The sequence below is a fragment of the Myiozetetes cayanensis genome, unplaced genomic scaffold, assembly GCF_022539395.1.
Source record: "Myiozetetes cayanensis isolate MyiCay16 unplaced genomic scaffold, myiCay2020 scf3, whole genome shotgun sequence".
Taxonomy (NCBI): domain Eukaryota; kingdom Metazoa; phylum Chordata; class Aves; order Passeriformes; family Tyrannidae; genus Myiozetetes; species Myiozetetes cayanensis.
The window spans coordinates 44,748,012-44,767,361 of record NW_026087521.1 but is presented as its reverse complement, the minus strand read 5'-3'; the positions used below and the strand labels follow the sequence as shown (position 1 = coordinate 44,767,361).

At 37.1% G+C, this 19,350-nt stretch overlaps 1 long non-coding RNA gene across 1 annotated transcript in view; it reads left to right on the top strand.

The window, feature by feature from the left end:
* Positions 1 to 19,350, top strand: part of LOC126644833 (uncharacterized) — a 55,543-nt gene that overhangs the window by 4,045 nt on the left and 32,148 nt on the right. Inside the window, exon 2 of the long non-coding RNA XR_007630030.1 lies at positions 6,457 to 6,542. This is a non-coding gene — a long non-coding RNA (uncharacterized LOC126644833). The remainder of the gene's footprint in view (positions 1 to 6,456; positions 6,543 to 19,350) is intronic.

Below are 19,350 nucleotides of genomic sequence, written 5' to 3'. Positions count from 1 at the left end.
GTTTATTATCGTTGAACAACATGTATGATCCATATGCAATTACACTATTACTGTCTGCCAATACAGCTTTATAATCTTGACTTTTATCAAAAGTAAAGTTAGCATTGCTTTGATGTCTGGTAAAAGTGACCCTGCCAGTAAAGATAGGGTTTAGTATCAAATGCTTATAAAAGGGGATAAATAATACTCACCTGTTAATTAAAAGGGAGAATCAATTAAATACAGCTGTGTTCATTTGAAACTAGACATCTCAGCATGTTTATTTTTATATATTAAGAGAATGGCATGATTTTTTTGGTGATTTTTGTGTTTAGTGAATTGTGATTGGTTTGGATTTGCTTAAAATTGAACTTCTTTTAGCAAGATAGAAAAAGTAGTACTTTACATAACTGTTGAGCATATAATATTTGGCTTCTACAATAAAACTATATTGATGATACGCAACTTCATCTAAAGTACCTGAAGATTTTTTTAAACTAATGCAAAATTCTTTTATCTCTGTCATAGAGGCAACATAAAACCCAAAGGATTTATCCAGACTTTATGAAATAAGTATGAATTAAGATCATTGTTGTGTATTTCAGATTTTCTGTGACATTATGTAACCTTAAATTTAAGTTTAAGCTCCTAAGCCTCTAGAGTAGGGCTTTGTTAATGGGATCCCCTGTTGTTTAATTTTATATTCATAAATATTCTTCCCATGAAAGATGCATTTCACATTTGGGTCCTTAGTATTTTCTCCTTCTTAGTTACAAATTCATTGCCGTGACACTATTGTTATTTAAGTTTTGATTTAATTCTTGTAGTAGACTATTTTTAGTGTTAGTAGATGTTGTTTGGAGAGACTATATGACTTACTAGTCTTGTTCAGTGCTGAAGTTATGCCTTCCAGTGATCGCAGTGACATTCTGCTTTATGTGTAAAGAAAATTATAAGTGTGGCTCTGTGAAAATTGTAGTAGTATGAGTAGATTCTTCATGGGTCCTCATTCAGTTTCCTGAATAAAAAAGGGTAAAATATGCCTAGGTTTTGAAGAGTTGGGCTTCTTGGAAAAACAGGACTTCACTGACTCAAAGCTGAGTAAATACTCAAATAGTTTTGGAGGTCTACCTGGTTAAGATATTATCACTCCCAGAGCAGCAGCAAGCCTGTAACAAATATCAGCTGCTCCAGAGTCCTGGTTTAAGGTACAGAGGAAATGGGACTATGAACCGAGTTGCCAAGAGATAGGTTCATGTTCTGTTTGGTTAAATCTACTGTGGAATATGTTTTCCAGCAGTGGGCTGAGGCAAAGAGTTGATAGTGGCCTTACCTTAAAACTGTGCAGGTCTTTCTGGCAGAACTTACTTCTTAGAAGCCAGATGAATAAAAAAAGTTGTAATATTTTCAGATGCATGAAAAATAGAAGGACAGAATGTCATTTAAGCAATCTTCTTTCCTAATTTAATGGAAGTCTGCTTGGCTAGACTTGGTACTCGATTCCACTGAACACGTCATTTGTTTATTATGTTTATTTTGTTATGTTTGTGTAGCCAAGTTACTATTTGAGCCTATTTCTGATATGACACTATATAAATCTAGCAGAAGAGTTTGTATGATAATGCCCATCTTTTTTGACTGTAGAAAAACAGTAATTTGTGGCAGAAACACTGGAGACTTGACCAAGCTATGCTTTATGAGGAACTGTGCTAAGTAGGAGTATAAGCTATTTTGTGTACCTGTGAGTCCAAGAAATACTTGAGATAATTACTGAAGGTAATTCCACATGAGAAGTAAACAGTGATTAAATTTTGCTCTTATATCTGGTTGAATTTCAAAGGTAAATGGAAAAAGTGATTACTGCAAGGTGTGGTGGCAGAGAAGGCAATAAAAAACCCTGAACCCTCTCCACTGTTTTCATCTGAAGGCTTCATTCCAAGATGTTGGCTCTTGACCCTTATGCATTTAATCAGGCTTAATATTTCTTATTGGAAGCTCCTTTAAAAAAAAAGCAGATGATAAAATCATAGAATCACTTAGGTTGGAAAATACCTCAAAAATAATCACAGATCTGTAGGTCAGTATGGGTGGAGTAGACTTATAATAGATAGCACACAAATTGGTAATCATAGTTAGTCACTGTCATCTTTATGACCCTTTACAAGACTCTAAGATTGATTATGGGCTACTTGAAAAACATCCACACATGTAAGCTGATCATTGCTCTGTTTTTGAAGAGGGTGTATGGTGAATCAATGTATTACTAGCTTTGGAGCCAAATTACAGTGGGGCCTGGTATTGTCACTTTTATTTCAGTGCTTTTGTTTCAGACTGTGGTTCTTCTACTGTTACTAAATATATGCATTGAAGCTGTTTGCAATTTAAGAGTTGAACCTCCTAGTTTTAAGAGGGCCAGCAGAAGGTAGCATTTAAGCTATTCCTAAGGGCTCTGCTGAGGTCAAAAGCACAGATGTGTGCCTGTTTTGTTTTCGCACATAGGAAATAGTGCAAGGACAGTCTGTGGGCAAACAGAAAATTTGCATTTAAATGTACATGTTGCTAGCAGTAGGAAATCACTGGTGGCTCTGTATTTAAGCCTGGTGATTTCCATATGCTTTGGGTTCTGTTGCTCAGCTTCTGCACAGGTGGAATGTGTTTTCTGTGTATGGCTACAATAAAATGGTATCTACTTAGGGGATGGATTCAAACAAAAATATGTTATTAGAGCTAGATAGAAGTTCTTCAATTTCTTTTTTTTTTCCCTAGTAAAGAAAGTTTTACTGAGGAATTGTCTTTATTTTGACTGTCTTCGAAAAGCTTTCCAGGGCCTGTGAGACAGAATTTGTATTTGAGGAAGATCACCAGAATGGTCACTGAGACCCAGTAAACTTCAAATTAGGAAAAGTCAAGAAGGGAACTTTTAGCTCTTTTTCTGAGCAGTGCTCTGAGCGGTTTTCTTTACTGAACAGTCCATGTTAATTAATTAAATATTTACATGTATTTAGTTGTAAATTATTTAAATTGCACATCTTGATAAGTATCTGTTGAAACTTATTTCTTTTTGTATTTTGTTTTTTTCCCCTCATATAACTAGTATGAAAGTAGTCCAATATATGTATGCAGGTAGTCTTGAGAAGCAATTCACCAGTGATGTAGTATTGCTTAATAGTAATTTCAACTGCCCAGATTTTAGGAAGATAAATTTAAAAAAATGCACTTATACAAAAAATGCAGTTATACAGAATAAAATCAAATTTTCCTCATGGAATTTCTCTCGAAGTTAGTATATTAGGCGTTAGTTACTACTTTATAATAACTACTGCTTGTTCCCGATAGCAGCTGACTAAATGGTTACTGAACCATGTCCTGAGAGACAATAAATGCAGGCGATTTCAAATCAAAACCTTGGGGTGGTTGATTCTGTAATTCAACTTCTTGTTGAGATGTATGTTAACAGCTTCACATCTTTCAGTGTAATGAGGCTCAGATTTTACTGGTCCTTTGATGACAACTGTTAAAATATTGATGGGAGTGGTGTTTAGGATAACTATACCGTAAATTAATACCTTTTCCATTGTTACTGCTTGTAAAGGAGAACCACAGTAAGAGCTGATCTGTCCATTGTTTTATTAAAGTTCCCTACTTCCTGAGTTTGGGAACAAATCCAACTCTTTCAAATTCCTTCATGGAAGAAAAAACGTTTTCTGCTGTGGTAATTCAGCGTTTCTCAGGAAGAAGAGGAAAATTTTATTGTAGTTCTAGGAGTTATCTGGTTTGTCTGTTGCTAGTATAGATAGACTATGTCTCTTCAGCTTATGGCCATGTCAATCATCTAAAGGCTGCTTTTTATTTTTTTTTTATTATTCTGCTTTTGCTATATTACTTCATTTGTTGTCTTATTAAATTAAATAATAAATGCAACAAATTTCATCCTTCCACCATGCTTGTGCACGATTTGTAACTTTACTGAAGAACTGTTCACGTAATCTTAGTTGACTTACATGATGGCATTGTAGCTCTACATATATATCATAAGATTTCCTAAAATGCAGTTTTCAGCTTTACCTGAAGGCTTCCTTATTTGTGTGAATTTTCCTGTGAATTTTCAGGGGTGGTGCTGGGTCCATCTCATTCTCAACAGGTCAAGTGGGAGTGTAGAGAACTGACGAAGTTTTAGCAGTCTTAGGCATATTTAGAACTAAAATTTGATTTTTAAAAGTTTCGTTTTCCATTTAATGGAAGTTTTAATATTGCTTTTACTGGGATAAATGATTTATAAAGTGGTAATATTAATGATTAAATTAAAACTGATTATTCTGAGTGAGTGCTTAATATTTTCTCTGTGGACAAAAGGAAGAAGAAAATAATGTAAAATTCCTTAAAAGACAGTGTATCTGCTTAAGGTATGTGTATACAAATTATATACTAAAGTACAGTTCTGAGATAAGAGTTTAGGGAACACCTTAATTATTATTTTAGTACCAAGTTTTAACATTTCTCACAGGATGTAAAAGGATGAGCCTTCTTTTGATTTCTGTATTATTTCCCAAGCCTTACTGTTACTGTTTTTAAGAGTTTAGATAAAACATCTTTATATGTATATAAGAAAGAAAATTCTGGCAACAGCAATGCATTACTGGAAACATAAGACATATCAAAACCAACTTTTTTTAAAATGATAATTATAGACCTGATTTCTGTGGTTCAATGTTTGTCACACTTTCCTTCTGCCTGAATCATGAAGATTAATCCTAGGGAGAGACTGAAGATCCCATGGATTAAACGTATCCTATGGATTGGTAGTACTGGGAGGAAGCTAGTAAGAATGATCCACCAAGGACAGTGCTTTACTACAGATCTTGCCATTTTTAGTTTTAAAAGAAATGAAAATATCATGGTTTAAATTAAGTTTGGAATAGGATTTAGAATTTGAATGAGGACAAATCTAGTTTAGATGATTAGAAGGCATAGTCTTTGCAAATGATATCCTGATTATGAAAATGCTAAAAGATCAGTTGTATTTGCTACTGCAAATTTGTTGCTATTAGAAGTGGTGATATGTCTTTCGAAATCACCTATCAGAGTCAAGATACTTGCCTTGGAATGTGGCTGAAATGAGATTTTGCAATTGAATACTTGGACTTTGCAATTGGATACTAGTTTTCCCCTAGAGTAAGAGCGAAATTGTTGACATAAGTGCAAATAATTTTTAGAGATGCATCATAAGTGACACCAAAGAAATTCCAGTAAAATAAATAAATAAACCCACATGAATTAAAATTCTGTAATATAAATGCCAAGCATGTGCTTTTTGACATCCTCATTTTTAACATACCTCATTTAATCCCTCCTTCCTTTTCTATTTTTCTCTGATTATCTCGACGTTTCCTTTTATCTTTTTTTTACCTTGGGAAGTGTTATCCTCTTTGTATCAGTTTTATGTCATATTCATGTGTAGCCTGCTGCCAGATGGTCTTTGACAAAAATCTGCTGAAGTCTTTTGGGGCTTTCATGTATGTGAAAGTGACCTGAATAGATCAGGTTGTGGAATTGGTATTATGCTTTATAAGACTGTTGTGAGTTTGATGTGTAAGCATTGCCCCAGTATTAGAGATCAGAAAACTATTTCGTTCTTGACCACTGCAAATTACTAATAATTACATATTAATTGTTTTGTGGGGACTCCATTGGTATGCTTTCTGGTTCAACAACGCTGGAGCAGTCCCTTTTAACTGTGATGAGATGTCTGGCCCTTGATTTATCCTCAGTTGAACTCAATGTACAGGCCTCTTATATAATAAAGTCTAAATTACAAAGAACGAACATGTAATACAAGTACTTTACTACACAAATTTAAAATTGATGCTGACACTACTCATCCTTAACAGTTTTTAAATAAAATGTGTGTGCATTATGCAGAAATGGTAGTTTGTTTCAAGGTAAGATGAGTTCTTTTACTGACTTTCCTCTTACAATGATTTTAATTCATGCAGAGAAACTGCTTCAGTAGACTGATTTTTTAGGCTACTGTAAAATTCATGCTTATTTTAGGGACGGTATACTTCTAAAAATGCAGCCATAGCATTACTCTCCTGGCAGATATTTGAAGACATCTTTCATGTCTATATAAGCTATCATGCATTTGCCACATTATGAGCTTTAACTTGATGTACAGTATGTTACCTCATTCTGTTCCTCAGTGAATAGACTTTAAATACTAAAGCCGGTTTCAAATGTAGATTGATATAAAGGAATTATACTTTCAGATATTTTATTTTTGAGTAATGCTTTATTAATCCAGCTACTTAGATAATGTTATTTCATCATAAGAACACCGTGGAGCATCTGTTCAATGTGAGCATAATATAAACTCAAACAGGATGTTCTTTCACGTTGTCTTTTCAGGTGAACCATTGATGATTCTACTTCATAGGCCACTAACTAATGTGTACTTCATTTTACCTTTTCTTTTTGCAGCCACAAGATAGCTTCTTAACACGTTGACCTTCAGCATTCTTACTTGGTGATATTCACATCTAACATGACTTGGAAACTTCAGCTTTGTGAGTAATATCATTGTACTGTAAAAGTTGAAGAGTACTAAAGGAAGAAGAAGATGTAATTGAGTCAGTGTGGGGAAAAGAATGTGCTCAGAAACAGCACATGTAAGGCAATGTGTGAAGCCAACCTGAGTGCACATATGTAGGGTTGTGCCAGCGAGTGGGTGAGTCTTCAGAAGGGTATTCAGAAGGGGCATTTCATATTTGTCAAGGCAGAGAGAGGCACAGTTGAATGCTGTAGCATAGGGGTAACTACGATATGTGTGAATGAATTGTGACTGTGTAAGAGCACAAAAAAATTAAAAACTGAGAAGGAGTAGTAGGTAGCTGGGTTAACCTACAAAGAACAAGCAAAGAGCAGATCCTCACTGAGGTGCTAAGAATGAGAGAGGATTGCATCGGTAAAGAAAAGCATCATCCAAGGGTCAGAATCATAGCAAAGAGGGCAGTGAAGGCAATATCTGCTCAGGTAGAGTTAAGTCCCCCAAAACTGAAGTGAGGCTCAGTGGCTGGACAGAGGAGAGTAGTGGAGGACTGAGCAGATCTGTAGCAAAGTGTGCAAACAAGGAAGGAGTCCTGGGGAACTGGTCATTTTGAAGTTTGGGACTTTATTTCTTAAAAGGAATTAAAAAATGCTTCTTCATACAGTACTTAAATATGTAAAAAATTTGGGACTTGGGGGAAGCACACAGGATGTAACTGAGTCACCTTGCTTTTAAAAAAAAAAAACAACTGTGTTTCCCAGTTTGCTTTCTTCGTTTGGTTTCTTCCCTTTATGCCTGCTTATTTCTACAGCTATAAGGCTATCCAATTCTGTGCAAAAGAAGACTGAAATAGTTGCAAGTTAACTCGGTTTTGATTTTGGGTCTTTTTTTTTTTTTTTCCTTTTGCTCAGCTGTTTTCTAGAACGAAATGGTTGTCATTTGAGAACATGTAGGCAATGAGTTCTAGGTTGATCTGAAAGTAAGATGAAGTGGAACTCTAGAAAGAATTTCTGAAAAATAAAGTAATAAGAGCGAGCATCAAGAAGAAAAAAGGAATGGCATAAAAAAAGAGACCAAAGATGCTTTTATGGTGCATGCTAGCTGCAGCTTGTAAAAATGCTATTTCCTTTGCCCATCTTTTGGTCTTTGCATCACTGAAAGCACTTTGCTGCTGCTACCAGCAACCATTTTGGGAACTTCATTGCATATGGTATTTCTGATATTTCTTCCTTAACAAAGAGCCAACATTTTGTTCCCAAAATGTGATGACTAAACAGGAGAACACCTCTGAAAATGTGCTTAGCTTTTATTTTTTTACAATCTGGGGTTTTTGTTACATAAAAGTAATTGGTAAAGCATAAGAAAATATAAATAGCTTCAGAAGGGAAACAAATTTTTTCCATGCATCATACATAAACAGGATTAAAATCACACTGTTTTCAGGAGGAACACAAAACATTCAGTTATTTAGATGACACTTCTATCACCTGATAGATTAAACAACATTAATTCTCATTATTTATTGATGAGAAAGGAATACTTGCTTACTTGGAAGCTGGATGTATTAGTTTACATGCCTAATAATATCAGTACTTTGGTACAAAATTTCTAATAGATAAGGAAAATAAAGCAGGTATTTTTCTGTACTTTTTTATCAGGCAATTTTTGGTAACTGTTCTGATGATTTGCTTACAGTGTACCAAATTACCGTAAGCCAGTGGCAAGGCCTGGGGACCTAGGCATTCCTGTGTTCAGGAATTTTCATACTAAAGGCATCACTTTCAAGGCACAACATTCAGCTTACAATAACCTCCCACAGGTCAAACTATGTAATTCAAGTGCAACTCCTAGAGTATCACTCTTCATATTTTTTTCCATAATTAGTTTGCAAAGTGAAAGCCTCTTCTGGGGCGGGGGAGGTTTGGTTTCACTTGTATCTTCTAGTCATCAGATATGGGCTATTCTAGATACAGATTCAAAAATGTCAAAATACTGTTTAAATCCTAACATTTCTGTCTTAGACTAGAGGACTGGACCAGAAGACATTTTAAGTCCTACTTTTCCAAGTCCTTGTTCTAGAAAGAAAGACTGCTTTTTTTCCTGTGGGAGAAGTGTAGTCTGGCCAGTAGCTATGTCTCCTTTATGCAAAAGGAGATAAACTGTCAGTCAGCTGTCACTGCTGAAGATCTGTGATGACAATGTGGCATGCAAAAATAAGTGGTGTCTGTGGTGGTATGTCCATGAACCATTTGAGCATTAAAAGTATTGTAAATACTGGGTATCATTTTGCACATTTCTCTCTTTTTCCACAGCAAGAAGAATTTATCCCTAATCAGGATTTCTTAGGATAAAACCTGTTTTTGGAATGTGTTTCTGGTAACGTGCTGGAGAACAAGACTCAGCATGTGCTACCATTCTCAATTTCCTTTGACATTCATAATTTCTAGCATAGCTGTGGTTTTTTGTTTTGTTTTGTTGGTTTTTTTTTTAATGACTGTTAGATCTTTGTAATGGCAACAAGGGTGTCCCATTGCCAGGCAAAAAAAACCCCCAAAAACCCAGGAGGCAATAAATGGAATTGATTTTGTTAAAAACTCTTTTTGCTCCTAAAGTAACTTGAGTAGCATGCAGAGTTTCAGAACAAGATGTGGTATGTGTTTATTTTGGCAATAGCTGCCATATGCAATTTTTTTTTTCCTTCAGTTGTGTTCTGTCATAAAGGGGGATAGAATGCTAACATAACATAACTCTAAAGAGAGTCACCTTAAATGCATTGCATTGCAGTATTATAAACTGATGCAATCAAACTGCTTGACAGCCAAGACAACTGTACCTAAATACATATTGTATATATAAAATAGCTGTTAAACATGACACAATTGCAGAGCCTTAAAGCTAGTTTTTAAAGATCTGTGAAAGAAAGAAGTGAATAGGAATTTCCTTAATATTGGACTATGCTGTCAGAGTTTCTGAAAGAGTTACAGTAATGTAGTGGTAGCCAGCCACTGCTGTCACTTACTATTAAAAGCCATACATAATTATATACTTCTTGATGTATCTTTTTGTACTAGCTGTGTGGTTATCTCCTTGCAAAACAGATATGAATCATGCCTAAGACGCACATGTATTTTTCCCCTTCTTCTGAAAAGGTATTGAGGCAGAAACAGTGTAGTGTGAAAGCTTCTCACTGCTGTTGGACAGCAAAGGCAGTAAAGCTGCACTGACAAATGCATTTAGGAGCTGGATGCCCACTGAAATCAATAGGAATTGGGTGAGTAAGGGCACTTGCAAATGTGGGTCTGGCTTTTGGCTAGGCTGCAGAACAATGTCACTGGGAGGAACCACAGATGGGATAGGATCAAACAGCACGTTTTGGGTTCCACTTATTTTCTCATGTTGGTCCTACCCATTGTTTGAATGGTGCTACTCAGCCCTCAGGCCACCATCAACATTGAGTTTGCTGACAGCTTCTTCTTTATTACAATCAAGTTGGGCTTTCCACTGACAGTAACACACAACAAAGACTCCTTAGTTTCTGTGTGTCATCTATCTTTATTTTGATTCTGTATCTGCCACAGATGTCAGTTCATGGTGCATATTGTTTCTCTTAAAAAGATAGTCCTCTCTGCAACCAGTAGCATGCATTTTGCATTTGTATTTAAAAAACTGCTTGTTTCTTGGCTTATTTTATATTTGTGTGCAATTAAGTCTATATGTCCCCCTCTACCCTATTAAAAAAAAAAAAAAAGGGTGTGAAAGATTTTAATCCTGCATTTATGTGATAGCATGTTTCATAGCTACCATTGTTGCAAAGGTGAGGTGACAGGCAGTGACTCTGGGTTTTCCTCTCTGGTATTTATGTCCCATCTTCTGGATGCCCATAGTTCACATGCTCTGAAATGAAATGTAAAACATGCCTGGTGTTTATATCTGCTGTCACTACATTGTGCAAACACAGCCATCAATGTCTTCTGAGCTGCAGTCTGCCGTGAAGAGCTTCTTGTGGAGCTGCCCACACAAGAGATTCTGCATATGGAAGTTGTAGCAGAAGCTTCCAGCCTTTGCCTTCAATCTTGAGGCGGAAACCGAAGACAGAATTTGCTTATTGGCAGACAAAAAAGCAAACCCCTTGAGCAAAGCCTGAATATATTGGAAATAGTTCTTTATTATAGCAGATGTGAATGTATGAAAGGTGATATGGAGGTTTTAATTCTTCCAACAGTGCCACTCTGCATGGGATGTGTTCTCAGGGTTAGTTGATAGGAAGGTGGCTGTTCTATTTTGTAGCTTTTTCCCTCTCTGTCTACAACATGGCCTCTTGATTATTGCTTATAAAAGCATCAGAGCTGAAACTGAGTAGAGGATAAAAATCTCAGAAAATCTAAGGCATTTTTAAGTCTTAGCATTCTGGTAGGCTCGGTTCTTTCCCAGGTGCTTGGATCACCAAAGTATCTTTTTAAAACAATTTCTTAAGTGGGGCTTATTCATGTCTGTATAATATGTTATAGTTTACCTTAAATATATACCTGTACTGCAAGAAGAATTAGACATTGCTATAGTGTAATATATCACTTTCAGAAAAAGTAAAAAGGGAAAATTATTAATCTTGGCAGACTAATAGAAGTTTCTCCCAGCTTAACTACTTCCCCTTAAGTTTTAGTATAACTTGAGTTCATAAGAGCATTAAATTAGGCAATGAAAATGTGGTATAATGAATCTCTAGAATCTCTTCATTTTGAAATAGCAGTCTTCAGGATGCCTTGGATGTTTGGCAGTTTGCACTGAGATGATAGATGTAATTCCCACGATGCTTCTCAGCTTTTTCAGGTCAGCCGTGATCCATAGTTTCTAATAAAACCTAGCCTACTCACAAAAATTTAGTTTCTCAAATCGTTGAGAAGGCAAATAGCCAGTTTTGGTGTCTATATGAGTTCAGAGCACTAATGGCAACTACCTGTGACTGTATCTACATTACAGTTAAAGGTGACAACAACACTTGCAGACTGATCTAGCTAGCCTAGGCAACAGCACTGAGGTTGCAAGAGCTTTGGGTTTGGCTTCAGGTGTACAGATCTGGGCAGTATCCTGGTACTGTGTGGTAGCTGAAGCTACTTTGCTTATAGCTACTGAGTTTTGGTGTAAGTCAGCTTCATCCCACCTTTGACTGCAACTTACAAGCAGTCAAACTCATTTTGAAGAAAGAGGAGATTCTAATACCAATGAAAAGCATTAATCTGAAGAAACAAAACAGTCAAGATGAAAGAGGTGATGTTACAACTTATGATTACTTGCTCAATCTTATGACTACTTTCTTGACAGGGAAGTGCTAACGTTACAGCACCAGCAGCCAGACTGTGTCTGTCTGGCTCTTGGACTCACCTTGACCAAGAAGCTGTGTTTATGTGCATTTCATATAGACCATCCAACTTTTTTGTCTTTTTCTTCTCCGGGCTAAACTAGTTTCAGCATGCTTTGTGTCACCTGTTATTACTGTCATTAATGCCATGTATATGAATCAGGTTCCAGGAGCTAATGAGATCTGGAAAAAATTCACATGCATGTGACTTTTGTTTGCCTCCAAAGTTTGGGCTCACTAGAGGTTCACACTTTTAAACTTTTCTTTATAAGAATGAACTTCATTATAAATCCCTTTTAAAGAAGACAATACCCTCATGCGTCCAAGAGAAATATAAGAATCTGGGTTTGGATTCCCTCAGCTTAGTCTCTTATTTCCTCCCTTAGTGTGCCAGACTCTAGACAGCTATGGAAAAGGTGTCTCCTTTGGCAGTGTTTCTAAGTAAAAATGTGTATAATACCTAGTGTTTTAATCTGGTCTTGGTGTGGCGCTTGTACTGTAAGCCTGTCTATTGGGTTGATCAGCAGACAAAGCACAGGCCTGATAGCTTGTGATCAGTAGGCATGAGATGGGCCCTTGAAATGCTTAGCTAAACCAAGATCTTGGCATGCAGGGTGGTAGAATGTGTGGCATTTGGCGAACATCACTGGTGAGGTTTAGAGCACCAATGACTTTCAGGTGCCAGAGCTTTGAAAGCAGATTTATATTTATAAATACAAATCATACTCAGAGCAGAGCCAGTTGGTATGAGGTAACGTTACTGTGCCTCAATAGGTCTCTATGCTCTGTCCTCTTAGTATGTGGCAGAGACAAGTAATTCAAGTGAGTGTACTCCCCAGAGAAGGGAGCTGAGCTACTGTGAGTTACACTGCGGGTTTTTTGTTGACTTACCCAAGCCAGTTACTGTAGGTCAACCAAGCTGTTGTACTTGTTTAGCTTCCAGCATTTCATTTGAACCTTTAAGCCTTTAGACACCGAAAAGTCTCTATGGATGTGGCACTAATGATGTAGAAGCAACTTATCTGAAAGTGCTTTTATCTACCAGTTGACCAGGGAAGACACTTAAGCCTACATTTGAATGAGAGGGGAGCAGCTGGCAGGGCATTTTTCCATACTGCTTTGGAACTTGCACTTTCCCCAATACCAAAATAGTTCTGGGACACTCTGCAGTGGCCCACTTGTTTTTCTTAGCTGTATGGGTTGGGAGGATTCTGGTGGAAGATTGTAAATATATCTTTTCAGCTGTTGGGCTATGTTTATTATCCAGTAAAAGGGAGCTACTGCTTTAGTATATCTTTATAACTGACACTCTAAAAATATAATCTCTACCAAAGGGTAAGTGTCTCTTTCCTTAGAGTGACTGTATTCATATGCAGTACAATTATACAATCCTACATGAGGCAGGAGGCAAATCCATTTTACTGAGAACTAGAAGAATGCATGGCAGTGTATATATATCAAGATACTGAGGATAACATTGGCTAATAAATTGAGGGTAAGTTCTCAGTGAACTGATATTTACTCTATAATTTTAGCTACAGTAAGTTTACCTAATATTGGATTGCCTTTTACTTCCTTCCTAAAAACATACACAGTCACTCTAAGTGGCAAAATATTTGAGAGTGGAATTGTGGTTACAAAAGCCAGAAAATGGGAATTAGATTTCAGCTTATTTTAGTTCTGTAGACTTTATTACACTCAAACAAAAAAAATATCACCTTCCACCGTTCCTTGCCTTGTATATTTGCTCCAAGAAAAGAAATATACTTCAAGATAGGAGGAGTAATAGTTATAGGGATTTGAAAATAGGCTTTCACATATTAATGGCTGTAATGACATGATAAGTGTCAGGACAGAAACAAAGTCTTATTGTAAACAGTATAACTGCAAAAAGAAGGAAAGAGCACAAAACTGCCAGGTGTGCTGGCATTGCACAGTATAAGATTATTCAGTATAAGAGAGCAATTTCTCTCGCTTTGTGTTATAACTCTCTTACCTCACTTTCCTTGAAAATTTTAGGGAGGGTGGGCAGAAAAATGTAGTATTACAAGGCTCTCCTATCTCTGTGTAGATGATGAGCTTGTATCTCATGAACAAATATATCTCAAGCTTCAAGATACCATGGGATCATATTTCATTTACATCATAAGTTATAAGTGGTCTCTACATTAGCTTTGCCTCTCCTTCCGTCACCATCTACCTTCCAGAGTTCTTCTAAATAGATTACATCTCTTAAGAGTTATATTTGCTTTGCTAATGGCTATTTTTGGGCTATCAAATGGCCTACCCTACTGCTGAAACTCTGCTTCAGTGTATTCTCTAATTTAGGAACTTACTCAAAATGTAGATTTCAAAGCCCTGAAGTCTCATTTTCATAAGTGAATGGTGAGCTTAAGTCACTTCTCCTGCTCTTGAATATTTTAACCCACACCTTACTTCTTCTTTTTGGAGAAAACTAAGTACACACAGAGAAGAAGTTTGAAAATATTTCTCATAGGCATGATTTAAAATACAGGTTTCCTCTTGTTTAAAGGAAGCCAAACTCACCTACTCTCTGCTGAGTAGTTTGGTATGTGCTGGACTTACTTGAATTAGATCTTCTCATGGCTAAGATCTTTCTACTTCTCAAGGCATCTTACAGGGGCTGCTGAAGATTTCTTGAGAAAAGCAATTTGCTGACTCAGAGAATGTGCATGGGTGGAAATACAACTGTAATGAAAAGACTTAAATTTATCCTTACCTGGAAGCAAGATCTTCATGACATGGCTGCAGCCAGCATGACCTAGCCCTATGACTGTGATGAGGATGCAGAAAGGGGCCTCACATTTGTTAGTCACGCTAGTATGGACTGTAAGCACAGTGCAAATAAGCACCCAGGTCTTCTGTTGTATTAATTTCTCCAATTTAGTTTGGCAAGATGAATAAAAGATCTGTTACTACAAAGAATAGGCAGTATAGAGAGGAAGGCATTAATATAATGTTTTTTAGAAATAGCATGTATCATTCTGCTGGTCCATGTTCATGAGTCATGAATTAAAACTGGAGCAGGTGCAGGGAAAGGCTATGAGGTTGATCATAGGAATGGACAGTATATTGTAAGAGCCCATAAAAGCTAAATAAGCTCACATCTCTATAAATATGTGGGAGGGGAAAATACAGTTAGACTGAAAATCATTGTGGGGATGAGAATATGTGGGTGTGAACTAAGCTAAAATAAATTACAGTAATGTTTTTAAAACAACCTAACCTTCAACTGTGAGGTCTGAAAATGGAAGTCTTAACTTCACTTAAGACTGATGAGTTTAAGAAAGCAATACCTTGACGTTGAGATCCTTTTCTGTCCTGTTCTCATGTGGTTTTATAAGAAGATATGGGAATGAAAATGTTAACCATATCTCAGTTTTAGAATTCCCAGAATAGTTGAGGTTGGAAGGAACCTCTGGGGATCATCTAGTTCAATCCCTGCTTAAGCAGGGTCAGCCATGGCAGGTTGCTTAGGGCTGTGTCCTTCTGTGTTTTGAATATGTCCAAGGATGGAGACTCCACAGATCTCTTGGCAACCTGGTCCATGGTTTGATCACTCACACAGAGTAAAAAAAAAAAAATGTTTTAATGTTCAGATGGAATTTTATGTGTTTTAAAGTGTGCCCATTTCCTCTTACCCTGTCACTGGGCACTACTGAGAAGAGTCTGGTTCCCTCTTTTTCCTTCACTTCTATCTGCTATTTATACACATGGATAGGAACCACCTGTGCCCTTTCTTCTCTGGGCTGAACACTTGTAGCTATCTCAGCCTTTCATGTCAGATGCTCTAGCCTCCTAATCACCTAAATTGCCCTTTGCTGGACTAACTTTGCTGGATTAAATCTGTCTTGCACTGGGGAGCTGTGCTGGTTTTGGCTGGGGTAAAGTTTCTTCATAGTAGCTGATATGGGCTGTGTTTTGGATTTGTGCTGGAAACTGCATTGATGATACAGGGACATTTTAGTTAGAGCTGAGTAGTGCTAACACAGAGCCAAGGCCTTTTCTGCTTCTCACACCACCATATCAGCAAGGAGGCTGGGGATGCACAAGGAGTTGGGAGGGGACACATCTGGGACAGCTGACCCCACTGACCAAAGGGATATTCCATACACATAATGTCATGCTCAGGATTAAAGCTGGGGAAGAAGGAGGAAGGCAGGGAAGTTTGGAGTAAAGTGTTTGTCTTCTCGAGTTAACCACTGTATGTGAGGGAGCCCTCCTTTCCTGGAAACGGCTGAACACCTGCCTGCCCATGGGAAGTGGTGAATGAACTCCTTGTTTTGCTTTGTTTGCGTGTGTGGCTTTTGCTTTCTCTATTAAACTGTCTTGATCTCAACCCACAAGTTTTCTCACTTTTACTCTTCCAATTCTCTTCCCCATTCCACTGTGGGGAAATGAACAAGCGGCTGTGTGGTGCTTAGTGGCTTGCTGGGGTTAAATCATGAGAGGAGCCCAGCAGTGGACTCAGCACTCCAGCTGCGAATCACCAGGGCTGAATACGGGGAAGGTATTGACCTGGTGGCAACGCTGTTTCTAATGCAGTCCAGGGGTCTCTTGGCCTTCTTTGCTGCAAGGGCACGTTGCTGGCTCACAGTGAACATATTGGTTGGAAAGACCCCAAGATCCTTCTCTGCAGAGCTGCTTTCCAGCCAGTCAGCCCCTTGCCTGTATTGGAGCCTGGGATTATTAAAGCCCACGTGCAGGACTTTGCAATTCTCTTTGTTGAACCTCATGAGGGTTTTTATCTTCTTGATTCTCCTTCCTGTCAAGGTTGCTCTGGAAAGCAGTGCACCCATCTGATGTATTAGTCACTCTATCCAGGTTTGTGTTATCTGTGAACTTTCTGAGGATGCACTCTGGCCCTTCATACAAGTTATTAATGTGAGTATTAGACAGTACTGGTCCCAATACTAATGCCTGGGGACACCAGCACTCTCTTGCCTCCAGCTGGACTTCATGCCTCCCCCTCAGCTTGGCCATTTTTGTTTTCAATCCACCTCACAGTCCTCTGATGTAACCTATACATTGTCAGTTTATCTGTGAGGATGTTAAACAGAGAGTGTCAAAGACCTTTCTAAAGGTCTAAGATTGCAGAGTTTCAAGATACTGTTAAGAAATGGCTGTTAGTAGCACTGAAACAAAGTAGAATAACATATGGAAATTAGTGAGGGTAGGAGATGTGGCAACCAGAAATAAAACTCTGTTAAGGATAGAAGTAAAGATCCAATGTTTTTCAGAGGAAGAACTGATTCCACAAATCATTTAGTATATTTTGCACAACAGCTTGTACATTAACAGCTTTAAAGTTGCCTTTAAAGTTGTTGATGTAGAAAGATACAGAATAGAATTAATTAATAAAATTATGTATTATAGTCACAACAAATTACTTCTAGTGTATAGAGAAAGTTGATCACTGTTATTGGTATTAGGCTGTTTCCAACAGTTGAATGTGGTGAAAAATAAAAAATCAATGCCCTTTTCCCAGATATTTTTTGTATGCTGTCAACACTACCACTACAAAAGAATGCTTTGTGTCCAGTGGATAAAGCTGACTTTTGGTAATAGGATTCCTGGATATTTGAATTACAGGAAGAGAAACCATATAAGAGGGAATTATTGTAGTGAGGTCAAAGGAACTAGACCCATAATGCAGAGTTTTATTTGATTCTCCATGCAGTTCTAAAAGAGCCTTAGGGTATCAGTGTCCTGTCCTCCTGTATTAACTATGATCTACCAATGACACTAAGGTCAAATTTCTGGGTTTAAGTGTTTAAGCATACATTTATGCCTGTATGAAAAAGCAACAGTGATGGTAATCCAAGACAATGCCAAGTAAAGTCACATCTTAAAGAATGTGGAATTATACTACAGTAAGAATATTTCATCCTTTACTGTCAGAATTTATGTGGATCAAAGTTAGTAGATGACCCAAACTTTATAAGTTTTACCCAAGTGTTTTATTTAAAAAGCAAAATAGAGCTTGGCATTTGAGAGAACCCAGTGCTGCCATTTTCAAGTGCCATGCTACAAGGCATGAACAGGTGTTAACAATACTGTTCATCTTTCCAAAGCTAAACTAAAGAAGCACAGCTGTACACAGCATGTAATTTTAAAACAGGCTTTCTGTATAATTTGAATAATATTTCGAGCTCACTCCACTATATTTTAAGAACAGCCTCTCAAATGTCTTTATAAATTTTCTTTATTTAACACATGGAGCTTTAGTGAAGTTTACATAGATACTCTTTAACACTAGAAAACAATTTTAGTAGTTATCAGTCATACAAACTATTATTCGGTAAAAATAGGTCCTTCCTGCTGAGGTGCCTCATGGTGGAAAAAAAAGCAGTCTCAGACACTCCTTCTAGTAAGAGTTAAAAAAACCTTACAAATCCAGTTCAGGTTGTTCAGATGCTCAGATTATATCATCTTGAGTTTGATGTCTTAAGGCCTAAACAGGCTTTTAGTTGACAGTAGTGCAGATATATATTATGACATCCTGTTCCCTGAAAAGCTTAAAACAGGAGGGGAAGCCTGTAGACTCTCAGAAACCTTAAAGTCTACACTCACAGAATAGGACATAAAACATTAACCCAGAGTTAACCCTTAGCCTGGCTTAGTCACCAGAGGCATAAATGAGAAGTGGGAACACAGTCACTATCCCAGAAATGCCTCTAATTAAGAATAAAAAAAATAAAAGAGATAATTACCCAATGGATAAGCTTAGCTTTGATTATCAAAATTCATATAAAAAGAGCTGTCTACTCAATATAATGCTGGTAGGACGTAGAGATTCTGTATGTACTATCCAGCAAGGAACATCCACCAAGATTTACCTAAGGCACTGCTATACTCCCAGCCCCAGGCCAGAAAATGCGCTGAAGGACCTTAGTTGTCTCAATCTCATATTAACCTGCACCTGCTTGGTTTGTGCTCTAAAAAGTATTTCATAGGAGATGGAGCTTTAAAGTAACATTCACACCAAGAATTCTCCTAAATATCTTTTCCCATCCATCCTACATTTCCTATTTGGACTTTAATGAGATCATAATGGGAAACCTACTTCCTACAGCCAAAATAAAAGTTATAGGTTACTTCTGATTTAATATACTAATCATTGATAACATTTACATGATAAATTTTTTGCGTGTGTGTTATGTACCGTGGAATGCTATTTTTAAATTGATCTGATTTAATTCTGCTGTACTGAACCATCCTGTTAATTCTTTAGTTATTACCCCCTGTTTTAGCTAGCCTTTAGCTGTTGCAGCTAGCCTCTAGATAGACTTGGCTGAAGAGGGTCTTAGCATTTATTCTAAAATCTGAGCACGTGTCCTAGAAATAGTGGTTAGAGTGGTGATTTTCAGAATTGGTCTGTTGGTGGTACATAGGTAAAGCCATGAATAGCAGATATTGCAAAAAGATTTGTCTGTAACAGTTATATGAA